We start from the raw sequence: 13,547 nt of genomic DNA on the forward strand, positions 1-13,547 counted from the left end.
GTGTGGTTGGTATAACGTTTCTAAATGTTCTCTAGAATATTCTTTTTCATTGCAAATGTCCATCAGGAGAAGGGAGTAATGATTTGTGTGGACCTTTTTCTAAATCTCGGAGCTACTTCTTTGTTCTAGTCCTTCTTTTCTTTATAGAAGATATTAAACCATTAAAAATTCTAAATTGAAGCTTAAATTAATTTGCACATTAGGATTCTGTAATTTTTTCTTAATTGATGATAGAAAATTTGCAGCATGAAGCTGTTAATCACTGTAGTTGGACAAAATGCAAAGATGAGTTATTTTCTAATTATCTACATGATAGACATTTTCTGGAGTGAGTTTTCTTCTTTGATATACATTTTCGTAAGTAATGATATTTTTGTGGAATGTGACCAAGCATTTCCTAGAGTTAGTCTATGAGAACATAGGAAATACTAAAAGAATTTCCAATTTGTCTTCATTGGCTGGATCAAACAGAAAATGGTGTCACTTCCACATGTTTCATCGATATGATTAGATAAGAAGAATGTATTTTCGAAACCACATATTTGAAAGCTTAACACACATACAAGCACATACACACGTGATATCACAACTCACCCCATTTGTATAGTTTACTCATTTTTATTCCTTGAATCGTAATTGCTAAAATTCAAAATGTGCTACATTTATTCTATCAAAAATCATGCAATTGGATTTATACACGTACTTTTTTTCCCCCCTGTAGAGCCAAAGAAAACATAACTAAGTCATTTATGTAATTAGAAGCTATACAAGGAGAATTTTTTAAATTCCAGCTTTCGGTGGAGCATATCATTTTATCTCACAAAAGTGTACATCTTTGCCAAGCCTACCTAAAAACAATCAGATGACATTTCTCGTCTCATCAACATGAGTTGTCAGTCAAATGACCACAGAGAAAAAATGACCAAAAACTTGAGACAATGAATTCTCTTTCTCTGTTTGCTGTTGACCTTCTGAGATTAGGTCAGAGCCCCAGCTTCTCTGTCCAAACGATCGGGTAAGTGTTAGTGTCTCACACAGGATTTCCTCAGGCAGTTCTGTGATGATTAGAAAATGCTTTTCTCAAGTGAAAGCTGCTTAATGATATTTAAGTTGTCATTTTTAAATACTGCTTAGCCTGTAATATAAAACCTGAAACATTAAGAAATAAATTATATTCCAAAATTTGATAGGCAATCTACTTTTGATCTGTTGTATTGAAAACTAGCCCAATGAAGATGGTCAGTGTCGTCCAGAATCAGAGTGGACGAATTCTTCTCTGAGATAGCCCCATGTTCTTGACAGAGAATTGTTCCGCACAGAGTGCGTATTGCCACGGGGAGGACAATCCGAGCAGAGGTATGTTGGGAAAGCATGATGCGATCATGGGAAGATAAGTTTCAGTTTGACTGAAGCAGAAGGATCTGCATAGGAAAGCGGGAGATAAGGGGACCCTGATGGATTTTGTAATATGCATTCTTTATTATTATAAACTAACATGGAAAACATGCTAATCAAAGAAACATAGGAAAGGTCAATATTTTCATATTACTAATATTACTTGATAATTTTCACTGAGAAGGAAACATCCTAAATGTCATTTTTTAAGTGCTGAGAGGAAGAACCATGTTTCATTTTAAGGAATATTAAGTAAGTATGTTGTTAAAACTATTGATCAGCATCTACAATCTATTTTCATAAATATTTTTAAATGAATGAAAACATATATATAAAATAAGTTGTTTTGACTGATAGATAACAAGTTGAATGTATGAGTTTCGTATGGGGAATCAGACTAAATCTCGTGTTTATAAAAATTTTAAGAAGGTGGTAGTGTTGCCCTCTGGTGGCTGCTTCAAAGACCAGGTTTAAAAGGCCTGATGCTTTAAAAGGCCTGATTTGAGGAGCATCTTTTACAGTCAGAAGAGTTATCTCTGGGAATTTGGACAGCCTTTTCCTTTGGTCTGGCTTAGGAAAATGACTGGAGCATGACCCGGTTGCGGACCCCTGTTCCCGTAGCTGTCGGGGCTGCAGGGTAACCCAAAGCGAGCAGGGGGGTTGGGATTAGGATCCCAGCTCCCACACGCATCTTGATTGAGTCAACTGTCTAGTCCCTTAAAAACTGGGATTTCAACTCATTGACGTAGAGCTCTATTCCATTTTGGGACTTCAGTCTGTCCTGCGGTCTGTTCCCCGCCCCAACGTCCCCATCATCTGTTACTCAAAGTGAAGTCGACTGTGAACCCCGAGCCAGCTGGCAAGAATGCCAGGTGCTAGTCTCAGGCCTGCTTTTCACGTGCGATCCTTAAAAAGTTACTTTCCTGGTGGGTCTTATTCCTCTTCACTAAACAATAAAAGGGGAACCAGCGTGTTGAGCCCCTAGCAAGAACCGTGCCCTCCACTAGGTGCCCCGTGTGCCTGATGTGGATGCATCATTATTACTCATGTGATGATTGTGTAACTCAGAAATTATAGGAGCTAATCCCTAAGAAACCAAAGTATCCATTAGTATCCCCAGGCTACAGACGAAGAAATTGAGGCTCAGAGAAATGACATGACCTCATTGAGTTAGGAGAGGCTAGCAGTGGAGGAATTGGGATCCAATCCCAATGTATCTGATCCTTAGGTAGTAGTTATTATAGAGCGTAAACAAGTTATATTAGTGGTTGTTTCTGTTCGGCAAATGCTGAGGGGAACAAAGTTAAGCAGATTTTCTTCAGAGTTCCTTCTGGCCTTGGATATCTAAACGCCCACAGTGACGCGCTGTCCAACCTTCCCAAACATACTTGGTCACAGCTTAGTGCTCTGAAGGGCACACTGAAGCCCTGATGGACGCCCACAGGTTGTTTTCCAGCATCTTGTCTTATCAGACATCTTCCCTGATTAATTACTACATCTGTCAGAACTTAGGTTTTAATTCATGTTTCTTTCTATGGTTTCCTTTCATGATACATATCGTATGACTTATTTGAGTGTTGTAATCCCATTAAATATTTCTTCTCTGCTAAATTTCAAATTCCTAGATGTCAGAAATTAGCTTGGAGATAAGGATTATGCCTTTTAATGAATAGGCGCTCAGTAAATAGTTGTGGCACAGGAGAATAAAGTGCCCTGGTTATGCAAATTACAAGGTATGTTTAAGTTTGCCTGAGGTGTTCATGGCTGGCATGTCATGTGTCCCTGTCAAGTTATTATTGTTTCAACAGAGGCGCCACCCAGAAGGTGTCAAAAATAGAAATCTCAGGCATCGTGGCACTGTCAGGGAAGGATTTGAGCGAAAGGAGATTTCCAGTTCTTTAAATCACATGCACATTGTTAAAACCTTAGCATTAGAAGGGGTTATATGAGTCTGAAAGATGAAAGAAAGAGAGACTTGAGTTCATCTGTAATAATTTATTTTTCCAACATCTCTCCTACTCTGGGTGCGTTTGCTGCTGAGACTTCCCTGAGCTTTGGGGAATCGAAGCAGTTCACTCAGCCGTCCCCTTTGGAGCTCAGAGAACACATACGCAGTCACAGAATTTTGGGGCTGGAAGAGCTTTTAGAGGTCATCTTGGCAGGTTATTTTCCAACTCTGTAGGAAACAGAGTTACCTGACAGGGAGTCAGGGAAAGTTTGATTATGTTTCTATTGCACAAGGTATGTTTAAATGTTTTAACATACCAAATGCCTCTTATCCTTTGACAAGTGCTGCAAGTTTTTAACTTCTGCTCTTTCTACCTGATTAAAAATATCCTGGATTGGGAGGTTAATTACTAATTTTTTTAATCACGATTTCACAGGTTCAATACAATCACAAGAACATAAGTTGGATAGTAAGACCCACGTAAAACCGCAACCCTCAACCATAACTACTAATTTCAAAAAGACATCTTTGCTCTGGCTGAATTGACTTTCTCATGATTAAAGGTTTAGGAACAATCAATCTCATGACACCTGCTTGCTCTAATAAGGAATCGCCTTTGCTGGTTTACATGTTGAGTTTTTCCTGTGGTGGTGTCTCAAAGCTCTTGTTTCAGAACTTTCCCCTAGGTTTGCCTGGAGGAAACTCATGTCCAGATAATAGGAATTAACTAAAATCAGGATCTCTCAACTCCGAGTTTGTTGCTTTGTTTTCTAATAATAAACTCTGCATGTCGTGGTGGCTGAGGAGGAAGTTGTTTAATAGCCGAAAAATTAAAAATTATGAAGCTTTCATTTTTTTTTTCTTTACATGAAATCCCTTTTAGATCTACTTCAATCTGATTGATTGAAATCTGTGTTGATCTGAGTGCATTATGGCCACCAAGGATAGACTTTGGCTTGCCAATGTTGCCACCAGCTGCTGATTTGGCCATTGTGAGTGTTTTGAGATTGCTCATTTTGAGACCCCAAGGTGATAGACAGGCCTTTGCAAGATTGTTAGGATTCTCCTTAGGAACTCAGGAACCTGAGTTTCTCCCAGAGTGAGGCGAGAAGCAGGTGGTGGTGGAAAGAGGGTGCTTGCCTCCGCCAGGGCTGACATCTCCCAGGGTGCGGTAAACCTGGGTGGGGTTCCCCAGTGATCCCTTCCAGACAGGTATTTGCAGCAAACATAACCTTCCCCCAAACTAACATTTGCAAGGCGGAACATGAAACTGGATTTCATTTTTATTCTTTGACTTGCACGTTCACAGACTTGCATATTCTGTGCCTCCAGTTAATAGACATTTCACTTTCGAAAATAAAATGTGTATGTTTCAGAAGAATGGCATTCTATCTACAGGCTTTCCATGATCGCTCTTTCTCCTGCAGGACTATTCATGTTCATTTGAATTCCCTTAAAAAATAAAAATTCATGATAGCTTGTTTATTTTCTCTCTTCCTTTGGTTTAGTATATGAATGAAAGAGATGTTTTTAGTGAGACCTGAATTGTCTTCTCACATTTATCCCAAGACCATCTTTAGAAAGGCACCACACTTAAGAGTGTGGAGAAAACATACTGTCTCTTACTATATTTTAGAGCATCATAAAGAAGAGATACATTCAAGAATAAACTAGTTTCATAATATCCACTATCCAGAAGAATTTCTTCTACTTCTATTCTTAAAAATTGTATACAACTTGGATAGTAATTAAACTCCTTTTAATAAAGTTTTTTAAATAACTCTTGAGGAACCCAAGCGGAGGCCCATGTTTAGGCCATATTAATGACTTCTCCAAACCTTTTATTCTGTGACTGTTTCAGCTCTCTTTAGGTGGTAGTTTTTAATTTTTTAATTCATCAGTTCATTAATTCATTCAACAGATACTTATCAAGCATATACTATGTTTTAGCAAGATGAAACTTGTACAGAATGATTTGATTTTAATGGCTTCACACACTGAAAAATGTATATTAGAAAGATATACATCAATTAAATGTTTCTTAGTTTTATCTAAAATGGTAGAGTTACACACAATTCTAATTTTTCTATTTCTTGTTTATTTAGATAATCTAAATGCCCTTATAAAATAAGAAAAAGTTATTGAAAAATTTGATGGAGCACCTAAGAAAAACTATCATATTCCAGATATTGAAACATAAATACAATGATGAATCTTGTCATTCTGTGGTGGAGGAACCAGTCAGATGAGGGAATTTGTTAATAAATATTAAAATGCATCATGATAATCAGTCTAATATAGTTGTGCCTTAGGTGCTAGAGAAGTTCAGAGGAAGAGCACATGGAGGCAGTGATTGGGAATGTGGGGCAGATAATGCGTCGGAGGTCACAAGCTGGACAAGAAAGAGAACTGCATTTCATGCAGAGGGAACAGAATGCGCAAATGCACCAAGCTGTGGGAATAACTGACACTATTGGATAAGGGTGAGCCGATAGGGGGACATTGCAGGAAATGAAGTTAAATTGTACCCAGGGAGAAACGCCATAGAGTGTAGTGGGATGAACAGTGCCCCTTCTCAAATGTATATCCACGCCCTAGTCCCCAGAACCCGTTAATGTTGCCTTATTTGTTAAAAGGAACTTTGTAAATATAACCAAGGAATTTGAGATAAAGAAATCATTCTAGATGAGCCCTATATTCCAACCTCAAGTGTCTTTATAGGAGACGTAAACAGAAGAGAAGACACAGTAGAAGGCCATGTGAAAACAGGGTGAAGTGGCTACAAGCAAAGAACTCCAAGGATTGCCTTCAACGGCTAAAAATTAGAAGAGACAAATAATCTCTCCTAGAACGTCTGGAGGGAGGATGGCTCTACCAGTACCTCAGTTTTAGACTTCTTACCTCCAGAACTATGAGAGTATACAATTCTGTTGTTTTTAAGCCACCAAGTTTGTGGTCATTTGTTCCAGCAGCCACAGGAAACTAATAAAGGTCATTATGTTGTCATATAATGAAGAGCTTTATATGGACTTTGGGAGGGAAGCCACTATATTTGTGTCATAACTCTGAGTATAGGAAAATGCTCCTTAGTGACCTACACCCAAGGACTCATGAGTTTTTCTAAGCATTACAATTAAGCATAAAAAGCCAATTTGTTTGTTTCTGAACGTACCTCAAGTACACAGAACCACATATTTTATATACATAGGATTAAATGCTCAATAATTTAGCACTTTTCATAGGGACCACAGTCCTCAGTATAATGGTTGCACTGAAACCAAATATAGCACCTTTAGAAAGATATCCCTTTTAAAACAAAGATTATGTATATAAATGCATACGTTTTGAACAGTGAAGTAGTCTACTTGAGTTCCTTAAGCCCCATGCGGATTTGAGTACTTTTCTGAGCCTACTAATGTTTGCCTAGTAGTTTATCAGTGGATAATGATGTTTTCCCTCGTTGCCTTTCATGGTAGTATTGAATATGAAAATGAAACACTAGAGTATTTCACTGTTTTGCACAAGGAGATGTGAATCTGGATGTGAGAAGGTGTGCCCCTGAGGGTACACTCCTAACCATAATAATGATGTGGTGCTAGGGAAATGTGCTAGATGGCTTGTCCCACAGGCGGATGAAGCTCCTAATGAAGCCACAGACTTCATGTGTGTCCCCCCTCCAGGTGGAGCAAAATTCAGACCACCATTGTAGTTAATTCCTCTCCAAGTTTGGTTTTCTTCTGCCAGCCAGGAGAGATGCCAATCGAGTAGGAAACTCACTATCAATATATACAAACAGGAAATGCGGACAAGACTCTGTCCTTCAGCTTCCCTATCTGCAGTAAGACTGCAGGACGGTGCGAATTCTGGAACAACACCCAGGTCAGCCTAATTCAGGACTGAGCAACCTGTGTACCCTTAATAAGCATCAACGGATGGGGCGCAGGCCTAGGATAAGGCAGAGAGTGATCTATGGCTCTCTCTAAAATACTGGCTTTACAGCTCAGTCTTTTATTATCATATTCACTCCTGAATTGCATATTTATGATGAAGATGGAGTGTGTGGTAAGAAGGATTATCCTTACAGTGTTTTCTAATTAATTTCTAAATTTAAAAATATACACCTTAGTTGTAGTGTTTCGTTTCTTGCCTAAACTTTCTTTTTTTTATTAAATTAAAGTTATTGGGATGACATTGGTTAATACATTATATAAATTTCAATAAATTTCAAAATTCTATAGTGCATGGTGTGCTCACCACCCAAAGTCTAATCTCCTTTCATCACCATATATTTGGTCCCCTTTACCTTGCTCCTCTTAACATTCAGTTTCTCTCTCTTGCCTTTTCACTTTTAATCCTTTAGTTAAATATGTTTTTATTGATTGTTTTTAGAGAGAGAGGAAGGGAGAAGGGAGGAGAAAGAGAGAGAGAGGGAGAGAGAGAGGGAGAGAGAGAGGAGGACATCAATTGGTTGCCTCTTGTACACATCCCAACCGGGGATTGAACCCACAACCTGGGTATATGCCCTGACCGGGAATCAAAATGGAAATGGTGACCTGTTAGGGCATGGTACTACACTCAACCAACTGAGCCACACAGGCTAGGGCTCACTTTTTTTCCTGAGTATGAGACCAGTTGTCTCCAACATTCATTCCTCTTTTCCCCCAGAGGTTTGCCATGCCCCTGAGACACTCAGAATAAAGGCCTCATTTCCCATGTAACAAAGTTCTGGATAGTGAGTTATAAATATAAGAGATTTATAGAATATCCAAGAAGTATCTTAAAGGGAGGTTCACGTTTCTGCCATTTCTTCCTTTTTGGAAGCTCCAATATGGATGTGATGCCTTGATGTGGAAACTGTATATTGAGGACAACAGAGCAACAGGAGAGAGCGAGCGAGCTGTGATTCATTGACAGAGAGAGAAGCTTCTGTATTGCTTAAGCCACTGTTACTTTTGACTTTTTATACCACAGCTTAATCTCTCTTCCAAAGCAGAATTCATTTGACAGAGTTAAAGGTGTGGTCCACGTGATCTGTACTGACAGTGTGTCACTGGAGAAATAAAGAGGAAATAATGGCTACCCTAAGGATCTGTTGCATGAAGAATAAGTTGGCCCAGGACCTTTGTATATTCATAGGAACTTACTCATTCCACACGTGCAGACCTCGTTTGGATTGCAGGTTCAGAGCAGGCTTTGCATTAGGGAACCTAGTAGGGGGCAGAGACCAAAAGTGAAAACAAGGGAAATAGGACAGAAAGTCCAATAATTATAATTTCCCCTTCAAATTCATATATTTGAAGTCATTTTTTAACTTAAGGAGAGATCAGTCTCTGTGTGTAACTAGCTTTTTTGTGTGTATTAAGATCATAGCACACTTTCTGCTTCACACTTCTGTATATGTGAACCTAGATTTTATAGAAACCATTAGACTTAGAGAAGTCCTTCCTGAATGAAGCTGTCACACCAGCTCTTTCTGGATTGAGCCTCTGAACATGCTAAGAATCACCTTGTTGATTCCATAAAAATAAATTGTGAAAGATTATCACTCTACGTGTATCTGTGTGCATTTGGATGCTATCTATATTTGTTGTGTAATATTTTATTGCATTCAGCTCACAGAGAAATGTAGAGCAGAACCACAGTAGCTTTATAATCCCATTGTTGCTTGCTAATTGAATGTCCAATTTTATCATATTGTAGCCAAATAGCAAGGTGCTTGATATGTAGCGAGCTCGGACATAGTCTAGCGGGGACTGGTCATGCTGAACAATGAACAAAAGTAGAGAAAAATATATAAGTGCATAGTTTGAGGGGTAATTTGGTGCTCCAAAGAGGCTGTAGCTCAGGGGAGCTATTAAATTAGTGATGTTTGCAGAGGAGGATCCTGCTGGTTGGATTTAAACAGCCTGTTTACTGTCTGACTTCAGGCCACAAATGAGGCTCGGAGATTTCCTTCTCTTTGTTCACCAGAATGCCTCTGCAAGGGGAAGGCAACCTTTCCAGCAACTGGACTGCAGCCTGGGCGTCAATAAGCACCGTCAGAACGAGAAAGGACCATAAGTATGGCATCGACGCATCTATTGCTCTTTTCTGCTTCTCTACTTTTTGCCACATTTCCCCAGGTCAAAACGTCTAGAGAGAAAGCTGTGAAGTAGAGGAAGAAGATTGAAGTGAGAGCTGTATATCTGTGGTCTGAAGTTCCTTTGTACATGTGCCAGAGGAAAACGTTAGAGCAACGAGAGCTTTGAGAGAATAATTTTGAACCGTGGAAAATAATGAAGGTCCTTTGGTAAGAGGAGAGTAGCAAACGGTCAGCTCACATTCGCCCCGACACCTGGTAAAGCACTCGTCGCTGGCAGAGAAGTATTTTTTGCAGCTACGATTTTTCTGTGCCTCTTCAAATTTGGTCTGTCTACTTTCACGATAAAAGCATGTCCATGATAGCACATGGTGTTTTCAAATAAACACACTACTAGTCTCTTTTTGAGGCAAAATTAGGGAGAAAAGAAAAAAACTTGAATGATGAAAAGTAGCATCGGTCTGTCTCAGGGTCAACACCACTTCGCCCTGGACCTGGCTGCCAGGCTGTCGGGGACAAGGGTCGATGGACTTGTGACCGCCGCATGTGTCCTGCCGTGTTTCCACATTCGCGTTAAGATCCTGACTGCCTTTAAGATGAAATAGAAAGAAACTGTTGACTTTTTTTGGTAAACCTCATTTTACTGTCTGATCACTTGTTCTTCTGTTCAACAATATGTGGCATAACAGAGCTAGTCCTGGTACCGAGAGCAGAGCAGCCTGGCCTTTCCCTCCTCAAGGAAAGTGAGAGCAGGACCTGATCCTCTGGTCTGGACGGTGTGGGCTCCAGTGTGAGGATGGGCAGATGCCAACCCACGTGTTTGCCACTGGGTGTTTTAGCAAATGTTAGTTACATCATTACTGTTCTCACAGTTTTTTACGTGAGCACGTTAAGCACGTAGAGACGTTTATATTCGATGTATGACACCGCAACTTACATTTCACATCCACAAAATGATGGCTCTCCATCTCCTGTGCTTTTTGAAGATTCTGAAAGGTAAAGCGGTTGGCATTTCCCACCCAGATTCGTAACAAAAGCTTGTATGGAAGCTCTTGACCTCTCTATGTCAAAATTAATTTGAATGCACAAAGAAACACATCATACAATTTTTAAGCATTGTAAGCTATTTAAATTGTTTAATAAACCAAGATATGTTAAAATAGTACCACGTAGCTCTTGTTTCTCAGTGAAAAGAGAAATATTTCAACTATGATGTTATGAGTGATACTCAAAAAACTCTTATTATTTAGAGACTCATTAGATTGTTCAGAGAGTACAATTATGAAAACTGGCCTATCTAGTTTTCACTTGTGCCTGTTTCTACTCTTACTCAAGTATATATTGTCAGAGAAAAGCCTCCTGTCAGTGGGATTCCCAGGTTACCTACTGTCATGCCTCAAGGAGGCTAAGAAACAACCTGAATTAGGTGTCACTGAATCCTCTCTTTGAAATAAAATAATTTTTTTTTACAACTTTATTTATAACACCATTGAGAAATTTATAATCCAAGAAATATTTAGGCCCAATTTATTTATAATGCTGAAGCCAATTTTATAATTTTTTTTAAATCTTTATCTGAGGATATTTTTTCCACTGATTTTCAGAGAGAGAGTGGAAGGGGGAGAGAGAGAGAGAGAGAGAGAGAAACATTGATGGGAGAGACCCATGGATTGGTTGCCTTCTGCATTCAACCTGGGGCCAGAGCCTGCAATAGAAGCCATTTTAGAACAAACCAAAACTTCCCTCATTTATTGTGGATCTTAAACACAAGCAAGCCAAATATAAAATTATACATTATTGTGAACAAATTTTATAAGCCATACTTATCAACTTCATCCAGGATAAACACTGTACTGAATAAGACTGTAGGCAATCCTTTTTCATGATTCGTAAATTGCTGAGATTAGCACTTGGTGGGAATACTAAGATTTTTAGAGGACTAGCTGACTATCTGCTGGTTTCCATAGGAATGGACAAACTAAATACAAATGCTTGACTTACGGATTTTGGAACATACACAGCATTAAAAGATTTGACTGTTCTAGTAGAAGTTCAGGTGTTGTACATGTGTTTTATTGTTTTCTGGATAAGATTTATATTATCACTTTATGATATCAATTGATATACGATAAGCCTCTGAAGTTTTGGAATATCATGATTATATGAAAGACAGTGTAAGGTAAAGTTTCTACCTGTATCATGAACATAAGAATATGTATAGATAACAAAAACATTTCACCTACTGCGGATATGCCATGTGGACACACATTTGGACACTCATGGGGAATTCCTACCAGATCACTTGGTGCTTTGCAGGGGCATAGGAGCTCCACATTCTCCAAAAACTGTTGTTTTGGGTTGAATACATCCCCCAAACAAGGTATTTTGAAGTCCTGATCCCCAGAATGGGTGAAAATGACCTTTGGAAATAAGGTCTTTGCATGTGTAATCAAATTAAGATGAAGTCATTAGAATGGATCCTAATCCAATGTAGCTAATGTCCTTAGAAGAAGAACACACCATGTGAAGTCAGGCGCACACCGGGATAACACTATGTGATGGCAGAGAGAGGGATCGCACTGATACAGCTGCAAACCAGAGGACATGAAGGATTGCTGGCCAAGACCATAAGCTAGGACGGATTCTCCCCTGCAGGTTTCAGAGGGAGCACAGCCCTGACAACATCTGAGTTCAGACTATTAGTCTCCAGAACTGTAAGACAATACATTTCTGTTGTTTAAAGCCACCCAGTTGGTGGTACTTTCTTAAGACAAGGTTAGAAACGTCATGCAACTGAATGTCATAATCAAAGTCATCACCTGACCGGGCTTTCCCCCGCCATCAGGCAGCCTCGTCAGTCATCACTAGTTAAAAGCAACTTCAAATTTTCCGTGCCTTAAGAAAATACAGGTTTAATTCTCTCTTGCCTGCATGTGGAATGCAAGTCAGTAGTGGGACCCCTGTGTGTCACTGTTTCTCAGGAACCCAGTTCACGACTGTGCCACCTCAAAACAAGGATTTAGGAGTTTAGATAGTAGAAGAGGGCCTGAAAAAATCATTCACCAGTTTTTAAATGCTTCAAGCCAGAGTGACATCAGAATTCACTCACATCCTATCGCCCCAAAGCAAGTCATTTGGCCCGACTAACACCCAGGAAGCGAGGAAGCGGCCCAGAAGCAGAAGCAGCAGAGCCCAGCGGTGGCCGCCGGCCGCGTCTCCCACGCTTGCTAATTGCTTGGCCTCATTTTCTTACTTACAAATGGGGAGCTTCATACCTTATTTTGTTGTTGTGAGGTTTAAATGAAAGCTTGCAGACTCACAGTAAATATTAATTCCTTCCTGGTTCCCCCTGCGCCTAGCTCTTTATCAACTTCGCCCTCTGCTGTCTCGTCCCCTAACCTGAGCACTTTCCTCCTGTTCTTTTCCTTCCCTAGCTCTTCGTCTCCCTCGGCTCCATCCTCAAGCTCTTACCTTTTCTCTTGACTCATGGTCCCCTTCCAAACTCTCAAACCCAGGCTCTTTCCAATGCCTTCTTTTTTCCAGTGTACTTTCTCCTTGACTGATGTCCACATGGGCTACTGTATCTATTGTCTTTATGCAGATATCTCTGGTCTTTAACTCCCCCTGAACAGCAGAACCAAATTTCCTACCGCCTACTCTTTACAGTCCCCTGAGCCAGCCACATTACTTGGTTCTTCCATTGGGCTTTTTGCAGCAGCCGCCACTAGAAGGCTTCAAAACTCACATCAAAAGTCGCTTCCTTCCATAGGCATTGCCTTAATTTCTCCAGCCTATGCATATACGATAGTTAAGTAATAAGTACTTTTTGTTTACTTATCTTAGCAGATACTCATGATAATGGAAGGCTGGGGTTAAATTGGAAAGTAAGGAAAGCAAGTTTTTGGTTGACAAAATAAAATTGTTAACATGTAAATACGTAATACTTGGCCCAAAAATGAAAACAGAAACTGATCAAGCCTGTAGTTTTAACTACCAATTTACAGAAAGTGTGGAAGAAAGAACATATTAAATAATCCCACTGGTATACAATCAGTGAATTGAGACTATAGGAAATGCTACAGGAAAAAAATGAGAGCTTATTAACCAAAAATATTGTAAGAAAAG

General features: G+C 39.5%; 1 protein-coding gene across 1 annotated transcript in view; it reads left to right on the plus strand.

The window, feature by feature from the left end:
• NALF1 (NALCN channel auxiliary factor 1) overlaps window positions 1-13,547 on the plus strand; it is a 529,324-nt gene that overhangs the window by 374,409 nt on the left and 141,368 nt on the right. The window lies entirely within an intron of this gene.

This window comes from Miniopterus natalensis, chromosome 2, assembly GCF_054644295.1.
Source record: "Miniopterus natalensis isolate mMinNat1 chromosome 2, mMinNat1.hap1, whole genome shotgun sequence".
Lineage (NCBI taxonomy): Eukaryota > Metazoa > Chordata > Mammalia > Chiroptera > Miniopteridae > Miniopterus > Miniopterus natalensis.